The following is a 22,621-nucleotide window of genomic DNA, read 5'->3' as shown; positions in this document are numbered from 1 at the left end:
CAACTGTTCAAGAGCCATTAGAGAAGTGGATCTATATTAAGAAAACAGAGCCAGGAGCCTTTTAAAACATAGCAGATGTAATGGCATTAAAACGACAAGATTGATGTGTGAGGAAGGAATGACACGCATGAAGGACACGGGAGCTTGGCCTCATCTTCAAAGACAACAAGGACTGTCATAGCAGTGAAAATGGGAACTAACAGAATTATTTGGGAAAGTGGCTGCTAGGCTCTCAGCCAGCACTCAAACCACAGAATGAGAAAGGGAAAGGTTGTGTCGAACACTGTCATTTTTTTTTTTGGGGGGGGGGGTTCCAAAAAGGCCACCATCAGAGTGCGGCGTGGGTGCCACCCAGGGAAGAGACGTGGTTTAGAGGGCCCCACACTTTTGGTGCCTTCTGAAGAGAGTGGCCTTTCATGTTTCCATAGGGGGTACAAGATCCCCACAAATACTGCTTGCCATGAGAACTGAATAAGTAATTTTGAGCTACAATGTAGAATTAGATTACTCCACACAGACATGTCAGCTACTGCCTAAAGGCATTTACACAATGGGGGCGTGACAAAAAAATTACATGAAAATGCGAAATACTTGCCTGCGAATATCATATGTGGAGGGCATTAGATAGATAGATAGATATATACTCTATTCATCCCCAGGGGGAAATTTGTTTGCATTACAGGTAAGAACAAAAAGAGTCGGTCTGTTATGCGCCGCCTTTGTCAAGGTTGAATATATTAAGTAGGTTTGTGATCTTGGTTCGGGTTACAGAGCCTCTGTGTTGTTGTTATATAAATATCGGCAACTCAATCCGTTGCGCACAATGTGATCGGTTGATGCCTTCATTCGCAGTGCGTAAGCTCAGAAAAATCAACCACATTCCGAAAAAAAAGATTTCTCACTGAGTAATCTTTGCGTTCCATGTGAAAGTATTAATGACAAATACAACAGTTAAAAAAAGTATTGACATGCGATAAATGTGAATGTATCCATTCATCCATTGCCAGTCTCTTATCTAGGTCTTGTTTGCTTTGCAACAAGAAAAGAAGTTGTGCTGATAAGTTTCTAATTCCTCCTAGCGTATCACGCAGCATTCCCAGGCCATATGTACTGGTCTTTCTTCATTGTCTCCAATAGTTGTGTGGATTAGGGATACACCGATCCAACTTTTTCACTCCCCATACTGGTACGGATGCCCTGGCTTTGGGTATGGGCCGATACCGAGTATCGATCCGATACCAGTGTTAATAAGCTGTATGCGCTCGCCCGGATATCTAAGCTCCTCAACCTGTGTGCTCAGACACACAGCAGAGGAATCTCATTTCAACAACTTAGAACTATGACTGTAGGTGAGAGTTGAAACACCAATCATCCTGTCAATTTCACACTCCTCTTACGCTTACTTACGAACACAATGAACAAGACCTTGACATACTTAAACTCATTCACTTCAGGCAGTGGCTCACACCAAACCATCGCTGTGGCAACTGACTTATTTGTAATTTTTATTTTATTTGATGATTATCAATTTATATCAGTTTCCATTTGGATACAGCTATGAGTAACAATGGTCCTGCTGCCACACCCCTGTTTCCCTGTCATGTCATGCACACTTCTAAGAAACCCTATTAGGAACTCAGTTAAGTAAAGAAATCCTGTTTATCTAACATAAAATTCTGTTTCCATTAGCATTTACCACGATTCTTTTACAATAGTGTTTCCTGGCATTAACATGAAATATAAAACGTACATAATATAACATAATAATAATTATTTTGATGTCTTATCGCACCATTCAAATAGCAGTGTTTCCTCTCCCCAGTTATTCTTAAGAAAGAAGAAGTCACTGGAACACATTAGATTGCAAGCAATTATGCATACAGTTACACAGCATGATCAAAGTAATTCAAATTCTTTTGCATTCCGACACATAATTTCGAAATATCTGTATAGGTCCCTGGAGGAGACAGTGCCAGAATTCTTATTGTCATTTCTATCTTAATATTTCGAGACCCGAGGAGATCCTTTGCTCTTTTTTAGATGGCTCACCTAATCAGATTACTTAGGCACTCTTTGCCATGTGAACAGGTTTGATACAGTGCAAATTATTTTAATTTCACCAGGCCAGCCTGTGAGACAGCTCCAGCATCGCCTTGTTGATTGGTGAAGTGCTCTTTGATTGGTTTAAACTTTGCTCTCGCTACTCAGGGATCCACACGCTTAATTTCAGCAAAAGGTCAATATCAATAAATCCAATGCTAGAGAAGGGAGGAAGGCGGAGGAATGGAGAAAAAAAAAAATGCTCCAAACTCTTCTGGCTCGAGCTGACCACTGGGAGGGGGAAGCGAGCTGACCCTGGCAACACGGCGAACCAACAGGGTGCTAAGAGAAGATTAGAATTTGAAGCTCCGTCGGCCCACCCTCTTGTCAGGTGTTTATTGCCCATGACCTCTGCGAGATGAGGTCAGATTTTCATATTATAGCAAACCAACTCCTTTGGCACAATTGGTTGCAGTATATTCAACAACAGAATAATGAAATGGCGCGACGGAAAGAGGAGGGGCTGTATCAGCAAGTGAGGAGAGACGAACCGGGGTAGGTAGTGAGTCTTAAGGGGCGAAGTAGTAGAGACACTGTGCAAGATTGTTTGCGGTGCAGAGCAGATGCAGAAAGAAGGAGACTGATATGAAAGAAAATCTACTCTGTAGGGGCCTTTCTTGTTGCATCAGCTCCTCTCTTGTGCATTACAAGGCCCTACAGTGGCAGGCATGAGAGGCTGCCGTGCTTTGGGCCCTTGGGGGGGTATCGACACTCCATACTTGCCCCTTAGGATTTCACTCACCCAAATGGAGAGATGAGCAGTCCCACTGATTACATGTCTAATACTTTCTACGGCTCATCACTCTCTGATGCCCAAGTGGAGCGCTCGCTCAACACACAGGCACACACTTTCTCACACTCAGACACACGGACAAAAAAAGTCATAATCACCAGCATCCTGCCCTATCCATCAAGAGATTATGTCACCTGTCAATCAAAGTGATGGTTAAGTATTTCAGTTGACATACACACACACACACACACACACACACACACACACTGAGCCAATTAATTACCACAGCTCACATTGTGCTTTTACTAATCTGTCAAATGGTTGGTCTAGGTTGTGGCGGTGGTCATGGCTTCAGCAAAGCCGTAGCCGAAAATTGGGTAATTATTCCGTCTGGTCACCATGCTCACGTGAACTGGGAGAAGGCCAACACCAACCAGAGGGGAAGTACTATATATATGACAGTACTATACGAAATCAGGACTGAGGAGTTTGGGTTTTCTGGTCATACTATTTGTTTATTAAATCAAATGTCAGCCTTAATATATATTCGGTCTCTTGTCAACATGCAGTAAAATATTGTACCATGGTTAATTCATGTAACTTGAGTAAAGTCATCCCTGATTTCAATTTTATGAACATTTTTGCACTTTGATTTGGAAAAACATGCACTTATACCCTTATCCTGCATTATATTATGTACTGCTTCATTATTTATCAATGTCAATAAATCTGTGTGTTGTTTTTATATTAATGGCTGCTAAGAGACTGTCCGGATCAGCCTGCTTAACTGCATGGATCCATGGATATGCCAGAGAGCCAAATATTGAATATCAATTCACAGTGTGCCGTGCATCAGTTCCTCACGTTAAAGTACAAGTCATAGTATACAATATCATCATGCTTTGGTTGGGACCAAATGTAATGTGTTGAATGTGTAACTCTCCAATGGAATATTTCAAATGAGATAATTCCTTCCTGACGAATAATTTCCAATTGCAGATTAATTTCAAGTACAAGGTGCTGAAGAGCTGCTTTGCGTCTGTAAGTGTAGGGTCAGCTCTCTGAATTGCGATGAGAACAAAATAAATTGCTAGTGTCTCAGAAGTGAAACAGAAATGTATGCTGTGAGACTACAATCAATAAAAAGAAGGGAAATGTGTTTCTAATGCTATGCTAGATTCTATTAGCATCTCTAGACAAGCCCATTCATCTGCAGTCCATGTATCAGAGAGGTATAGTAATAAAGTAGGCAAGTCAGTGCCTTCAGTGTTAGTTGACTGTTGAAGCTCGAAACAAGCAATGCCTATCTGGAAAGTGAAAATTGACAGAAATAATTAGATAGTAAACAAAAAAGGATGTATGTGGTCAAAACATTCATCAAATCATCCAAAAAAAAATGTACTGCAAAACAACTGCTGTGTAGATACCACTATACCTGTGGTCATAAAAATGATCCATTTTTTCATGTCTGCTCAAAGTTACAAAGCAAGTGTAAGCATCATGAAAAACAAATTCTGTTGACATGGTTCAACAATCAAATAATCATAATATTCCTATCATTACTGAGGTTTGTCTATATTTTTGTTTTCATATGTGGGTCACATGATTGGCTCACAGGCAAAATCGGACTGATTGAACTAAAAAGTGTCAATGCCATCAGGTCATTGAGTTCAACTTAGTCCTTACAATGATCCTGTTTAGCTGACAGAAAATGTTGGTAGAGTTGCATGAAAACTAAATGTCCTGACTGACTCTGTCATGAGCTTCATTAAGACAGAGGCTGTTCTCTAAAGAATTTCACAGTAGCCAAAAGCTTTATAATGATAATAATTAATTAATGGATAATAATTTGTGGAAACATTTTTTTCTCAAAGTGGACACTGTAGATGGAAAGAATGCGTTGTGATAGCAAGCATTTTATCAGCTTAAATGGAATGACCCATCTCAATATACAAGGAGTTGTGGATGGCATTATTGGTAATCAATTACGCCATCATCTAACCCAGGCTCTGCCCTAATCACACTGAAAGCTGCATTTTAATAGGCCTGTACTGTAAGTGTCTGCTAGATGAGAAAATAACTGTCTGCCCTGAAAAAAAGTGTACCAAAACTGCACAACTTGATTATCATTAACCAACACAGCTGCACCCACCACTTCACCAGCCGAGTGAAGGGGATGCATTTTGAGTCTGGATAGTTTACCAAAGAGACCTCGGCACAAGAATAATGGACTTGCCATCAAAATGTCATTGCCCATGTGCTTTACCACCTTTGCGGTGCTGATCACGTAATGCAGTGCTCTAGCAATGAGGACCAAGAGACAGCTGTGTTACATGTTTTCTACAGCTGACCGGACCTGGCTTTTAAACCATCTGCAGTGGTTCTTCAAAACTAATGACTGTAGGAGGAACACCCGGACTGTTTCCCTCATGGTACCTTGCTTGATGAGCGCTTCATGAAGGCATGAAGGAGACTGGGGATTGGGGTTTGTTGAAACCTTGCCCTTCCTCATATATCACCATAATGGAACACAGGATGGGACCAAGGTGCACAGATTTCAGCTGTCAGGAAGGGGGACTTAGCATCATCTCAAGCAGCGATGATAATCCATGCTCACCTATCCCCAATCAGGAGATGAGAATCTGTAATGACAGGCCCCAATAAACTTGAACCTCGGTAGCTGGGGGGCTAATAGCATTTCATGTCCAATTAGGTTAGTTGACGCTGGTGCATCTCCCTGACACAGCCTCTTGTCTGTGATAGGCAGACTCTGACAGAGAGGGAGGAGAAATACCTCTGACTGGGTTGACAGACTGGGTCAAAATCAGCTCTTTGGTGGGTTAAGTAAGGTTGACACTGTGTCTGCCTTCCTGTGTAACTGAGCTGAGCCACAATATATAGTGCATGGAATCATAAAAAATTGAAAGTGATATTTTACTTTTGAAACAAAATAGCCGCGGCATCATTTTCACCACTGGATCTTAAAGCTTAAATGCCGAGGTGCATTTCAGACCAGGCTTGGAGAAGTCAGTAGGGGTGACGCCTCTGAGAATGCTTTGATAAAATGGGAAAGTTGACCGGTGAGGCGTGTGATGCAAATTAAATTCCTCTAACAGAGAATCTGATTGAAGTCAGAGAAGAACTGACCAAGCTGAACACAGACCTCACAAGCTCATCATCCCAGCCTCTGGCTCCTTGGCGTGTAGCAAGATCTACCCCCTGTAGCCGAGCAAACACAGATGTGGCTGCCTCATTTAAATACCTTGCTCAGGGGGCTGCAATCTCAAACATGTTTCCCCAGCTGGCCACTAAAATCTCCTATGAAAGGGAAATTTCAGTCTTTAGAGTAATTGCCTGTTGTTTCCAGTTACTGATTTGCATGGTTTCACTGTACACAAATATGCTCGAATGAGTGTGAAGTCAGTCTTGATTTGTTTTTAGAGGGAAAGTTGGGGAAGCAGTGTACATACCAGCTCAGCTAAGGCATTGCTTTGTTCACAAAGAGAGAACCCTGGTGATCTTCAGAGTACATAGCAGAGTTATATTAGTACGGTTGCCCTGCTCTCTATAAAACAAACCTGATAGAAACAGTAGGGAATATAAATAAAAATCAGTACGCTTCTGCCAGATGGAGCCCTGTTTGGTAGATAATGCCCATCGCCAAGCCCCTGAGGTACATTAGCAATGCTTATTTAAACAGCTGGGCTGAATATTGCCCTTTTAAATGGAATGAAATGGTCCCATTAGCGGGCCATGCACTCTACTTCTTCCACTTATTGTTTCCTACTGCTGTAAAACTCCCTCAACATTGAAGGAAAGTTGATTTACAGTAAGTGTAGCTGAATGGGTGGTAAGGTGGCAGCAGAACAAAGCAATGCTGCTGGAATCTGGATCAAAAAGACAACATATACTGTCGGCATACGCAAAACATTGAACTTCAACTTCTGTTTGGCATATCTGCTCCTCAAAGGCACACACGTTTAGCCTTGTTGACATTATGTTTTAGTTATCGAGGGTTTCTTTCATCAGTCTTTCTGAAAAAGATGCAGTTGTATTACAATTTAAAGAGACTTCATGATTTGTAACAAAGGCAGACCACAATTAATGTGTTAGCATTCATAAAACTGCAGCTCCCATAGAGTTTTACTACCACTGCCCCTCAAGTTAGATTCAGCTTGTCTAACTAGTTTATATTAGGTTAATTTGCAGATCAGTAGTTTTAATTGAACATCTTCTTTTTACATCTTAGCTTGATGCAATTACGTATTAGAACCAGCTTTATTGGCCAGGTATGAGTACATACAGCAGAAATTTGTCTCCAGATATATTTTGCTGTCATTGTACATCGAAAGTACTACAGAGTGCAACGCCAAGGCTGCCAATCTAGGAGCCATCCTGGCTTTTTGTGTGTAGAAATGCATGGTGTCAGTACACTGGGACATGTATGTTGGGCTACAAGTGCAACGCTTCTAACCAGATCTTACCACAACTCTCAGCTTAATAGTGTAATATGGTACTTTCATATTTATAAGTAGATTGTAGATTACACCTTGAAACATCAGCTCTATCAACACAGGTGAGGTCCTCTATTGGGCTGTAGGCTCGACTGTGTTCCCTTTAAAAGCTTCATGGAGCTTCAAGATGAAGATTTTGTCCATTTCACTGGTAGCGAGAAGAACCCCGCTGCTTCTGGACAAGTAAGGCAAAGAGGACACTGACTCACTGAGTTGAGCTACAGGCAGAGACAGGGTTCTTTATAGACGATGGTTTTGTTTTCTTGATGTTTTGTCTGCGGCCACTGTAGAAAAATATTTAGTTCATTCTGATTGGCTGACAAAGTGTATAGTGCAAAAATGTAGTGCAATCCACCCCAGAGGACAGAGCCTACTGTATAGAGTCTTTTGGAGCCTGTGTATATCATAAGTACAAACCCAAATATATTTAGAAATGTTACTTAAATATGAACAAAAAGCACCTCTAAATTGACATACCAACATACTTTTTTATATGAATATTATGCAGGGTTGGAGAATGTGTCTCGGTGAAGCGTGAATGGTTTGCCAGCAGAACATTTCCTGTCTGTCAATCTGTCAGGTGAACTGTTCTTTTTCTCAGGTCTGATTAGGTTGACAGTTCTCTCTGTATCGAACGGTCATTTCCTGGAACAATTGCATGGCTTCCTGCAGTGAACACTTTTATCCCTTCCCTGCCTGTACTTTAAATGAAAGTGGTGTTACTGGACAGGAAATGTAGCCTTGGGGCATTGTGGATTATATATGTCAAGTTGGGGCCAATATTCCCTCCTTGCAATTACATGTCAGGTATGAGGTGTACATGAGAAAGAATTCAAGTGAGAAAATGAAAACTCTTCAAATTAACCTAAGTGCACTACAGCATATCAGGTATGCAGACATGGGCTTGTATGATGATGATGATGAGTTTGACGGTGAGCCTGTATGTGAGGGGGATATAGGGAGGAAGAGAGAGTAAGTGCGGGTTGCAGATTTTCATTTTTGTCTCCATTTGAGAACAGACTATTGGAACCCTAAAGCGAGAGCAGACTGGTTTTGCTTTTCCCTCTGAGCTCTCAAAACAACATGAGAAGGAACAAAAGACCAGGAGAGCGCTGCAGTCCTTTCAGTTCTACAAACAATTTCCTTATAGATACATCAGACAGGCACGCAAACAGACAGAGAGTTTGACAATAGATAGAAAAATAGATGGAGGGATGGAGAGACGAAGAGTCCAAAATAGAGGAAGCAATCATCATTGACTTTTATCGAACCTCCTCTGGCGAAATAAAAACCTTTCCAGAAAAAAAAGAGACATGGTTTACAGTTATGAATAAAAACCTTATTTTATTTAGCGAGTCAACTGTTAGCAGTTCAGAAACTAGCACTGCGAATAGTCACTAAATTACTAAGCTTCCGACCCCTTCTATTTTGCATGAAATAATTAATAAATAATATTGTATAGTAGACATCTACATAGCATACGCCACTAAATATAATTCCACTATTGAATGCAATGATTAGAATAAAAAAAGTAACTTCAGTAGGCAAATCGTTTATCATCACTAGATGTGAGATAATGGCCTGACTTGCATACAAATCAAGATACAGATTCAATATTAAGTCCTTGAATTTGACTTAAAAATGCTGATTCAAATATTTGTCAGTTGCACAGTTAAACGCTGGTGAAACTATGGGGTGTACTTGATCACTCTTGCAAAGTTTCCTAAACTGCACTGCTCTCCGTGTGATTTTAGCCGCATCCCTCAGAGTTCTGCTAGTTCGTGTCTGGAGGTTTGGCTGAGAGAAAGCTGTCTCCAGATGGATAGGGATGATATAGTCACTTCTCCTAGGCCCCCAGTGCTCTAATCGGCTTTGAGAAGAGAGACCGATAGAGGACATCATTGTCTGCTGCTTGGTGCTTCAGCCCTGAAGGCCTCAGCTCCTGTGTACCAAGGCCAAGCATCTCACTGGCCTCACGCAATCCAGCTTGTGTGAGGCGCGATCTGTTCTGTGCCGCAGGGAGCTAGCCACTGCTGGAGCTCACCAAAGTTTGTGAAGTCATCCCAGACTTTCATGTCGAGATGTGTCAGCATCTCAGCAGGATCCCAGTATAGCCAGCTGTAGAGGGGAACCCTTCTCAAGGCTGTTGTCTTTGTTCACAACAAACTTTAGCATTTATTTTTTCCTCTGATTTTACCTGTCTGTGTGAAATGGAGCCATTGAATTAAGGCACTATTCCTCTACCGTAAAAGGTCTGTTCCTTTTATTGAATCTTCCGAACTGCCCACGCTGCTCAAATTAAGTGTCTCATAAAGCTTCCACTTAAATTGTCCTCTAAAGTGTATGCAAAGGTATTGCAGATTCTGCCTTTAAAATCTGTATCAACAATTCCCCAGCCTTGTAAAATTTGCACTGGCTTTTAGAAATACACAATCCCACTATAATGAGGAAGTGAAAATACAAAGTCAAAGTCCCATTTCACCACCAGAAACAAAAGTCTGCATCCATTATTAATTTGCAATTTTACTGCATTTTGCTCACCATATTGTGTGTTATGTCACCTTGTATTTAGCATTACCGACACTAAATTGTACCAATGTGAGGTTTGCACTTTCCCCAGATTGTCTAAATGCGTGTTGTTTTTTTAATAATGCATGCTTTGCCAGTTCAGCAATGCATCATGCTTAAATGTAGGAGAGGTTCTTTTCACTGATGATTTTTTAACATATCCAACCTTACCTGTGAAGGACCCAGAGCACTGTCTGATAATGAATAAGATGTAGTTGCATTAGTTTCACTTTGGCATCTGGGAAACTCGATACATTCAACTCACCTCATGTTTTGGCCCAAAGTAATGGGAGGGATGTATTTGATCAATAATGCATCATCAAGATAAATGCAGAGCACTCCTGTTGTTTGTTTCAATGAATACAAAGGATTGCACTTTAAAATTGCCAGATTAGGTTTAGTTCAATTATCATTCCATATCTGTACAAATTTCACCAAAGAGCAAAAAGAGTAGTTCCCTTCCTTAAAATACTCAAATGTGTTGACATGTTATCTATCAAACATAAAGGTATTTTACAGGACTCTGTAGTTAACAGAGGCCTGGCAAAGTGATTTTAAATGGCTGTTGTTTAAAAAAAATGTTTGAAGGAATACTTCACCCTTAAAACAACCATTTGTATATAAATTACTCATCGCACGTTCATTTTAATTCTTCAAGAATTAGTTTTTTTCTCCACATACCTCCACAGTAAATGGAAAAAAGGTTTACAGCAAAACTACATAAAAACATCCGTTTACAGCCTCTCACACAACTCCTGCAGCATAATCCAAGTCTAGTTTTTCCAGTCATATGCTCAGTACTCAGTAAGTTGTGTGCTCTTAGCTGGCTTCCTAACGTTAGTGGTAAACCTACACTCAGGAATCACCTGGTTTTGTTCAAAGAAGGAGGACGTGTGAACACTACGTGACTGTGAGGACAGACCTCCAGGGGCCAGAGGTATAAAAAATGAGTATAAACAGAAACCATGAATGCGCCTTTTCCCCACAAATAAACTGCTATCTATAAAGGAAGAATGTGCAACAACACCCTTTAGGCATTCTTAGAGATAGCTGCGGATGATACGATAAGGAGGACATTGAATATAATTTGAGGGCCAATTTTGCTGATTGTGATTTTTTTTGCATGCTATACAGTACAATGTACCATAAAATGTCAAAGGCACATTTATAAACCAAATTTTAAGTTATGAGTGAATGAATTGCATCACTTTTTATTTACTTTTGAGCTATGATCTCCCTTTTAATGATTGCTTAGTTTAAACCTGAATTGCAAATAAAAAAAAAACATGAGTTTCAACATGAGTGCTATGAACGAATCGATGAGCATCCTTCTGACGTTTATTAATTATGACGATTGAGATTTTACCACAGTGATGGTTGGCAAAATCAAAAGCAGAAATAGATTAACAGTATGGCCTATAAAAAGCAACAGCCGTGCGCAATGACAACCGCTCTGGCATGATTGGAGAAACGGTCTGTAAAACTGCATTTTCTTTGCTGTTTTTTCTCAGGTCTCTGACAGGTGTAGTGAGTGGCGGAGTATCAATATACAAACAGATGTTTAAGGGTGTTCCCACATCCATTTATGGCTACCTGTGGGAGTGGAGACGAGGCTCAGATGAAAACAATTAGTCATGAATTTACACAGACCTTTATGCATCTGGCCCCTGAAGTGTTGTATGTGTTCGTGGCTATGCTGCTGCTTTGCATGGTGACTCAATTCCAAGGCTGTGGCTGAGCACAGGGCTGTCCTTGGCTGTCACTTCTCATCATTTGCCTGTCAGTGAGACAGCTGAGCAGAGGGCAGCATATGAGCAGTGAGGAGATGGAGGGAGTGCTGAGTGACAGACTCTGGCATTGAGTGACTGTGCCGTGTTAGGACCCCCATTGTCTTCATGGGGAACCTGACCCTCAAGGGGTGTATAAAAGGATGGAGAATAATGCTGCACGTCTACAGTACGCATACAGGTGCAGACAGACTCACCAGCAGATGCAGTGGCATTGGAATCCATACATTGAAATAGGTTTGCATACCTGCAGAGACTTACACAACCACATGTGCACAGGCAAAGACAGAAATTAATGTATGATGGATATGTGACATATGAGGACACACACACACGCACGCACGCACGCACGCACGCACGCACGCACGCACACACACACACACACACACACACACACACACACACACACACACACACACACCTGTAATTAAAAAAACAATCAAATGCTATGTTATTGATATTCCTCACAACTGTGGACTTCATGCCACCACAAATAATGAAACTCTTTTTCCCCTCGGCAAGAAATGTGAATGCATGCAATAACCCATATATGCGTACATGCATGCACTTGCGAATGCAGTGATACAGCAACATATAGCTACATTAAAAAATGCAAAACAAATCACAGAAATACAGACAGAAATACACGCCCATGCATTTAGCACCTCAGCAATGCAATAAACCATCTTTAAACTGAGAGGACCTTCAGCCAGAGAGGTCTGTGATTAATGCAAAGCATACATAAAATGCACAGGGCGCTGTAATAAATGGTCCCTCCTTGGGATTATTAGACATAAGAAAAAATAGTTTTACCCTGTGTATCAGCAAGATTCCTGTATAGCTCAAACTCTCTCCACAGAAAAAAAACATCAGCATCATCAGTGAGCAAGATGTAATACACAGAGGACTGTGAACAGGAAAGGCAGCAGTGCCTGTCAGAGACTCATCTGTTAGTTTAGAAGACGGACAACAAAGTAACAGCGAGAACATTCAGGCTTTCACATTCACTGCATGATCCACTTTTGGATTGGTAAGCAAAGTCCGATGAGCCAAGGCGATGGATATTCCAGATATGTAAAAAAAAAAAAAAAAAAAGGGGGCAGTGAATATAGTACCAGAAAAATGATATCCACACTTTTGCTCCTATTTCATTTTGCAGTAATCACACAAGACTGGAAGACAGGAGAGTGAAATATTCAGCACAGGCCTGAGCCCAATCGTACCTACATACAAATCAAAAGAAACTAATACGTCCACAGGGACAATTAGAGCTCCCACTGAAAGGCAAGGTAATGCTGCAATGCATTCATGTGAAAAAGTGTGCACTGACCTGTGTGTGCGTGTATTGTCATACATCCTTTGTGTTGCAAGATTTAATTGTTGGAGGCTGTGACAGTGTTGGTGAGTGCTGCAAAACATCTTAATAAGTCATTTAATTTTATATTATGCCTTGAAATATGATTTATAATTAAGTAAGTACACTGTCAGTGGAATGAGGTAATGTCACCTTCCCCAATACCAGTTGCCTCGAGAGTTTTCAAGAAAATCTGCCTTTAAAATAAGTCAAGGCTACAAGATTAATTTTGAGCAGAACACTGATAAGGGTTTCTTTAGTGTTTTATAATGCTGTCATTGTGCAAGTGGCGTTGATTTTTTGATTTTTTATTTTCTGGCTGAAAAAAATCTCTGCCTCCCTCATTTCTCTAAACCCTATTCCTATATCTTCTGTGACAATCTCTGCTGTAGGCACAGATTAATCAAATTGTGATATATTTTACTCTATCAAAAAGACATTACTTAAAGTCAAGGCAAAATGAAAACTGCTTTTTTTAACCCTTTTAAATCTCATCCCTGGTCATCTTGTGCAACTATTTCACAACAACAAAATCCAAATCCATTCATCTTTTTTCCTGTAAAACAAATTTGACATGTGCTTACTTTAGCAAATACCAACCAATAATATCATAACGTCCCTTCATTGACACATCTGCAACTTTAAGCCACAAGTGAGGTGTGTGTGTGTGGAGCTACAGTACACCATTGAGATATTCTGTTTCACTGGAGGATACTCACAATACACACTGGGACTTTAAGTTATTACTTTTGCTCAGCTCACAGCAGAAAAGTAAAGGCCATTTGATTACAGGGTAATTCACTTTTACCACTTTACCAATTTTTTAAAAGTAAAACAGAAATCTACCTAAAATTCAGTGCTTCCCTGCCCCTCGTTGCAAATTACTTGATAACAGCCAAGGGTTTGGTGATGGTTCCACATTTGCTTATTATCAAAAAAGACAGTTCTGGATCAGTTTTGGGAGATAAAGCCCAAAGTGGCTGCGTGACTACAGATCCAGGAGCTAGTAAAACTCACTAAATGTGTGTCTAGAATAACAAAAAGTAAATCCATGTTCCTTTAAAAGTCTCTAATCTACGTCTCGCTTAACCAGCGCCATTCATTCGCATGAAGATTTGCCGTTCAGCAGACTTTCTGCAGCCCCACGCTCCAGTGTCCGATGCTCTTTCTCACTGTCCGTGTTATTCACGCTCTCATTAGCACTGTGGGTTGAGGCATTAATGTCTGCTCCATGCATTTAGACCTTTTACGTCTCAAAATCCCAAAAGACAACACACAGTGGGTACTAATGTTTTTGTCTTTTTTAGCTCCGGTTACCCGCTGAGATAGTGTGTGCGAGCTTTGTATGTGTGTGACAGGGAGAGACACGTTGCATCAGAGGAAGCGGCCAGTGCATGGCGTGAGAGCTCTTTGTTTTCTGCCAGCTGTGAGTTTACCAACATTAGTTAAGTATTAAAGATAAGTACTTTTGAGTAGATTTAACTTGCTGCTGAGTTAGATAAATGTCCAAATCTGAGGTATAACTGTTGCCTCATTGTACCTTAAACAGCCCTAATTATAAAGTTAAGTTTGTTTTGTATTCATAGCTTATAAAAAAAGAAGATCTAGTATGGAGTAATAACAGTACGTATTGTTGGTGTGGATATGCAAACATATCCTATACAATACATGCATCCACACATATATGTTATATACATTGTCTTTGCAGTCCATGTGTACTTCTTTTGGCTTGTGTGCTTCTGTTCTTCTATATTAAAGAAGCCCAACATCATGTCAACATGTGGCTCAGGATGACAAATCTCCTCTCTCTATCTACAGCCACGCAGCTCTCCACTGCGTGGCCGGGGCCATGTTTCCCTGCCTCTCTGACACACCGGCAAGCGGCCTGCCTGCTAAACTACCCTCGGTCCTCAAATGGAGTTCTCATTTTCAAGGGGAACGGCTGCATGGCATAACGCACTTTGTCTTGGGAATTACTTTTTCTCTGCCTGTGTGGCTCTCTGCGATGGACATGGCTGGCTGGCTCCCGGGGAGACAGATGGAGGCCGCTGGCTAGCCTGACACGTGTTGAGAGGCTGTGATGAGTCAGTGACGAGGGGTGGGCGGGATAGGGGGGCACAGCACTCTGTCTATGTGATGTGTTGATGAGAGTGGGGAGAGTCGGAGGGCGGAGGCCTCGCCTGGCCTGAAATCTGCTGTACCAAAGCGCTATATTGGAGTTGCACTAACCTGTATAGTAAGCGTGGTTTGGTTAGGAACAAGGAAATGTTTCAGCACTATTTGGGAACTGGCACAAATAAAGTTATAGTATAGTGCTGATAATATTTAAATAACAGTGGTATTTCTTTTTTATATAGCCTTTGTCAAAACAAAAATATTTGTAATTCTCTATTTAATTCTGTGTAAATAAAGGTCCACAGTTATGCTAATGAGTGAATTAAATATTTACCATTTTCACTATCTTAGTTTAAAGTATGAGCATGCTAATGTTAGCTACTCAGAGCTAAACACAAAATACAACTGAGGCTGATGAGAATGTCATTAGTTTTGCAGATATTTGGTTGTCAACCAAAGTATTAAACAATTTGAAATTTTGAAATTATTACAAAGTTATCCAAAGTTATTACAATTCATCATGTGGGGAACATGAATGTCTGTGCCAAATATCATGGCAATCCATCAAATAGTTGTTGAGACATTTCACTCAAAACCAAATGTGAACCTCATAGTGACACTATAGGAAAAGCAAAAGGCTTACCAACATCATTATGATTTATCTTCTAGGAACCATAAATCTCTGTCACAAACATTTTGACAATCTATCCAATAGCTGTTGAGATATTTCCCTAAAAATCATAATGTAAACCTGTTGGAGTCAGGGGAAAAACCAAAGTCACTAGGCTTCATCCTCTTTGTCTTTATAAAAATTCTAACGGCAAATCAATCAAATAGCTGTTGAGATATTTCAGGCCAAAGTGGTAGAACAGAGCGGCATTGTCATCCATCCAAAAATGATGATCATACTTCCAAAACCCAGGTAATCCTAATTTGGTTGGTACAAATATACGCTATACTGTTGAATCAACATTAACTACACATTTTATGTGTTATAGCTACTTTTTACAACACTGCATTTGATTTCTATTAATTAAGATGCAAGTTAATCAAAGGCTAATCTGATGCAAGTGCATAGGAAACTATGACCTACCTTTCCTTGTGCACATACAATAATATTTACATATTTATTATTCCTAAATTAAATCTTGTGCATATGGTCTACGAATGTTTCTCTAGGGGTCTTGCTGATTTAAACCACAGAAGAACACAAATCAATAGATGTCAACTGGAGTGGATGTGAATAGGTTTAAGCTTTCATTTACTTAAATCCAGCGAACAAAACTTAATATGTTTACACAGTTGGGGGAGGGGGGGTTATGTTTGTATTGCAGACCAATTCATAATTATTCAGAAGTGGACAGCTTGCATTATCTTCAGTGATTTTGATCAAACAGATCTTTCCATGGGCAGCAAGGCAGAGCGTTTACTTTGATGAAGTGAGTTTGAGATCACAGCGAACAGTTCCATTGTTTAATCTGTAGCTGCCTGCAGTCCTCTGACTGCTACTCTACAAATGCTTACTAGACAATAGCAGTCTTCCTCTACTGTCTTCTGCTAGATTCCAGACCATGGCATTGAGACAGGATCTTGGGCTGCCTTAGGCAATGAAACAAGACTGGCAGTAGGCATCAGGGTCTAGTTGAATAATTCAGCCCCTGGATCACAGTACATTTTCATATTCATATTTTCATCTGAGCAATCCTCGCCTCCTCTGCCTGAATGCATCTTTCTCTTCAGACCCCATAAATATCCGAATCAACTAATGACTCCTCTTGAGGAATTAAAAAGGCATCATTAGCCAGCACCTGAAGGTTGGGTCTGATGTACTGTGAGGACTTTGTCGATGCTGATTAGGAAAACAGTCTCAAGAGTTGACCTGTATCAGAGCAATGTCATATGTAATGAGAAAACCAGGCGTACATTAAATGTGCAGCATTTCCCTTTTCACTATTGTCAACACAAGGATTAAATAGGAATTATAGTATTTTGTGCAAAGTTATGTTGGAATACCATTTAGAATGCTACACAATGCATAGCAGTTATTGGCGTCAAGACCAACCAATAGATGGCAGAGGCCCACGGTAAAGAATTCATATATTTCCATGTCTATTTATAGAGTGACAGCTTTTATACCTACTCTAGGCACAGAAAAAGGCCATCAGCTGACCAGCAACTGACATTTATATTACAAGAGCTGTATAGCAACTCTACATCAGCATAAATAATTAATTTTATAAGTCCATTAAATAAAAGACTAATCAATTAGAAAACATGATGTGAACATATATTTCTTTTTTTCTCCACGTCATTTCATGTCAGCTTTCTGGATGTCGTCAACATTTGTCACAACAGTCGTGCATTTATGTTCTAGAGGTAATATCTGAATCCTTGCACAGCAAATCAAACAGTTTTGACTCAAGGAAGTCATTTTCATCAGCTTTCTCTTTGATATTTATCCCCCAATATCTCGCACTTTGAGTGCTCTATTTTAATTAAGCTCTTTCTTGCACAGGTGACAAGCACACTGGGGATGATTTTACTTTCCCTTTCAGCGTTGTAGACTTGCAGGAGAATGCATTTCATACACTTTAGTCTCTAGCACAGCTGAGAGAAATAATGCTAGTCGAATGGGCAACAGGTGTGCAAAAGAAAAGTCGGAGGAGGAGCAACGAGGAAGATGTGGCAGCAGATATGACCCACATTGGTGCTACTCGTTATGAATTTGCAATGATGCTGCTGGGCTTGTTAGCACACGAGGAAGCCAGGGGTGATGGGAGATGCACAGTCGGCTATCTCGGCTAACCCCTCTGCAATTCTATTACACTTGTTTATAGCTCTTGGCAAACAGCACACCAAAGATACTTTAGCTTCTGAGGAAAGGGCAGGGTTAAAGGGGGACGACTACTTAGCATTTCACAAGGAGACAAAGAGGGCATCTTGAGCAAAGTGAGCATGCAGGTGAAGTGAGGAAAGAACAGATTGAAAGATACAGATACAACTGGGCTGACTGTTATTGATGCATGGTAATAGAACCAAACAGGACAAAAACACTATGGGATTAAATGTTATTATGGATTATGTTTTTTTTTCTCCTAATCTTTCTGTGAATTTGAACCTTTGTGGCCTTTCCCTAGCACAATTTGAGAGGATTTGTAAAAATCTCCCTGGTCTGCATGAATATTGAGATCATTTTTGAGTGACATCCCCTGATACAGTTTCAAGTGTTGTGCCAGTTTGAGAGGTGCCAACTGTCACAGCTAATGTAAATGCAGAGTCAGCTACACTATGCTTTTTGTCAAACAGAGTGGGGATGATAGTTGCATTTGCAAATTAGTGACTCTTTTCACACACACACACACACACACACACACACACACACACACACACACACACACACACACACACACACACACACACACACACACACACACACACCAGCAAAAAGTGTTTTTGTGGTTAATATGATGTAGCTTGAGCCACCAAGAGCACTCCAACATGATTGGTTTGAGTGTTTCAAAAAGACAGGCCCTATTTGGCTCTGTTATCCACATGGCTACTGACCTACAGCAGTTAACAAGGTTTCCATAAGATATAGGTGATGATAACTTCTGTAAATGATCTAAACTTCATGTGCAAGATGGTGAACAAGTACTCGATTGAACAAAGTAATCACTTTACCACAGTAAAAAAACATAGTGCTACAATGAACCATCTACAAAGCTAGTATTTGTACTTTTAAATTCAATTACTGAATGATTTCTACACTTATAGGTTGCATAACCTTATATTGAAGATGTTTTGTTTAAATGGCAGCTTTGAATTTGTCTGCTATTCCTTCCCCTTTATCAACCTGATCAAAGGCTGGATTTTGCTTTGAAATGATGTGCATCTGATGGTGTACATTTTCTACCACCTTCCATAGTGCAAAGAAAAAGCCATTTTCTATTGGTGCTTTAAATCACAAATTTCTTAGCAGCTCTTGCAGAAGCATAATCATGTTTAATAACTCCATCAATGCAGCGTAGAAAGTCTGCCATCACAAAAAATGTGAAGTTACAAAATGATTACCTGCTAGCAATCATATCCGAGTTTTATCCAGGTCCAGTGATAACTTGTCAGACAATCCTGAAAGACCTGAATGTTTCTGCACAATTAATCAAACAAAGTAACCCAACTAAAATGTATCTCAGGTGTTAGATGACTGGAGGGGATATTTGAGTAAATGTAACAGCAACATGGATTGCCAGTACAACAATTAATAAATTAACAAGAGATACATCAACCAGTGGCAGTTATTGATGGAGCAAGGTTGACGCATTCAGGTTTCTCACTGCACATGGCTTTCTATCCTTCAGGCAATGGAAGCATATATTATAATGGAAGCAGCAGCATGTCTAAGCTTGCTGTTAAATTGGTGTTAATTGGTAAAGTAGCTACAGGAAGTGTCAGCTTAGTTATTAGGGTAATGGTAAGCAACTTCTACCTCTTATTAACTAACCTCTTGCTTACAGTTTGGGTCATTTTTTTCAGTGGTGGATAGGTTTTGAAATAGGAAATCATCAAGACGTCATTTGAGTGACCCTCAAAGGAAAAGTCCATAAATTGTACACGTCAGAATCTGTTTTCAGGTCTTGGGGAGTATTACTGCATTTGTAAAGGAAGTTACATCATTTTTGTTTGGACATTCATATAAATTGCCTCTACTTGTATCATACAGTAACTGAAGAGTGAAACAGCCCACCCACACTTCAGACCCAATGCTGTATTGGTGCAGAATCATGAAACACTGTCTAAAACTCAATATACTTTACAATGCCTTTTTTTTTTATCTGTCCCCTGCTGTAATATTCTCTCAGAAGACAATGTTGGTAAGCCAATTTAGACTGTCCTGAGCCCTAAATGAAGTCATTTTGGATTAGACTTGCAGTAAATTTCCAGATTTAGTGTTGTTTTGCAAAGCCAACTGCACTCTAGCATTTTTAACTGAACAAAGCCCAGATTACCTTCCTTCCTCACATGTATGCAGTTTCGTTCACTTCATGAATTGGGCTCAAACACCTTTAGTGGCATGCAGCATTTATATTTTTTTATCAGTTTTGATATCCAATATATATGTACAAAAATGCAGCAAACATCTACTATTAGCTTTAGCTGTATTCCAACACATACAGGCTGCCTCATCACATCATATTCTAAATTAGAGAGGCATTGATCCACAATAAGGAGACTTAGGACTGTTGAGTAATTTCCGCTCAAAAACATGTCTTGAAAACGACACAGGAGCACTCTTCACAATGAGACCACAGGCCCTGTGTGACCAGGGGCTCCAGTGCAGCCGTATGGACGGACTATATTTCCACCACTGGTGAGGAAAGTAAATGAGAAATCAATCAAACACTTAAGCTTCATTTCATTGTGTAAGAGCACTGATCCATCACGGGGCGTTATGGTCTGAGACAGCCTCTGCTCCTCTGCATGACTGCTGAAGAAAGAAAAAAAAAACACACAGACAAATGCACGCACAGGACTGAAATATCAAAAGGTCAGTAGACAGGCAAGAGGAGAGACTGGTGTTGTTGTAAGACAGGCTGGGCCTCTGAGCTCTCTTGTCCCTTAGTGTTTGTGTGATATCAAGCACAACTGGGAATCGTAAACAGGGCATGATGTCTACGTTTGGCCATGCATATTGCAGATGCCAGATGCACCTTCCAATTCCTTTGGTTTATAAATCATCATTCAGTCTCAGTCATCATAAATCCAGAAATCCAACCATGGAATTATGATGGTAGAGATTATATGAAAAAATACTTAAGCCTTTTAGTGAGAATGCATTTTATCAGTGGAAATAATTTCACTACACATTCTTATAAATATGTGATGCCAGACATGAACTGACATGCGAAGGATCTCTTAATTTAATCATGAATATGTGTTGAATGTGCATTGGCAACTACAATTAATCCACCTTTGGTTGTGCATCATGTTATCGTGTGATTTCTTCACACGACTGTCATATCAACTCACAATTAATATTTCAGTGCATCAGTCGCATAACCAAGAACATGCAACTTCTCTCTGTCTGTCCACCATTTTAGTCCTCAGTCAGAGCAGAGAGAAAGCAACACGTCACAACTACACCACAGTGCCACACAATGGCCAGGAGAGGAGAAGCAGAGCTGTTGTAGATTAATTAAAGGGATAATTCTGTAACTGAAATTCATGTCTTAACAAAGTGGGAAGATGATTGTGCTTCCTCCCTTGTCTGTGTGTTTGCAAAATATCAAAACATTTTTACGAACACTTGTTGCCGAGAGACCATCCTTGGCCAATGAATAAGCTGATTAGATTTGGATCATTTCTACCATTGGTCACTGTTTATTTGCTGCTGGGAAACTACCAAGTCGAGCACCACAGAGCAAACAACAGAGCATTATGCTTGTTTGTTTGACAATCAGACCTCAAAGCATTGATTCTCAAAAAAAGTTGGATAATTTTTACTGGATAGGTTGGCTTTTGCACTGCTGCAAAACCTGCATCTAGATCATCACATAATTTTTGTGTCCCTCTAACTCACATTAAAATCCAGACAGTTACTCACCTCTTGTCTGTTGGGAAGGGACATTTATAGGTCAAAACAATATTTAGATGAAATCCACCTTGAAGTTTGAAAAGAAAGAGAATGACTAAGAATGTCAGCTGATGAACATGGGTTTTGTTTTGAGAGCAAAAGCCATCGTAGAAGACAGGAGAAACTATGTGTCTGCAGCTTTTTAAGCAGTGAAGGGAATCTAGGGTATTGAGAGCTGAATGAGAGCTAATTAGTGGGGAGGTGGAGGGTGTTGTATCGCTGGTAGAGGGGTGGTCTGTACTCTTCTGGGTTGGAGGGAATATCGTCCCAAACAGATTCTTCACTACAAAATGAAAACTTTCTTTTCAATGCTGTTATATAACTTTTCAAAGTGTATACCTACAGTATACCTGTAGGTGGAAATACAACTTCTAGCCAAACAAGTATTCAAAGAATTCACCCTTCCAAACTTTAATATTGAAAACTCAATTGTTTCCATAGACAGCTCATTGGTTATTGATACAACTGTATTTACGGTAAACATAAAGCCACTGCCAGTTGACTTTGTAGCACAAAGACTGGAAACACGGTAAAACAGCTAGCCTGGCTCCATCCTTTATAGGACAATCTACAAGAGCCCTTAAAGTCGGTAATCCTGAGCACAAAACAGCCTCCAGAACAGGAAATCTGGACTAAGGCCAGGCACTACATAAAGGTCAAACATGGTCCACCATCCTGTCTTACTTTCCCAAGGTCAACGGTATGTGTCATTAAAGGAGGTGATCTTCAAATATATCTTTCCCCCAGAGTTTTGGATCGACAGGCTCAATGGAGTGTCACCTTATTTCTACTCTTGGACTGATTTGTATTTTTAAGGTT

This window comes from Cebidichthys violaceus, unplaced genomic scaffold (assembly GCF_023349555.1).
Source record: "Cebidichthys violaceus isolate CVI_PGR_0920_01 unplaced genomic scaffold, fCebVio1.0.p SCAF_5, whole genome shotgun sequence".
Lineage (NCBI taxonomy): Eukaryota > Metazoa > Chordata > Actinopteri > Perciformes > Stichaeidae > Cebidichthys > Cebidichthys violaceus.
This window is presented reverse-complemented; position numbering follows the sequence as displayed.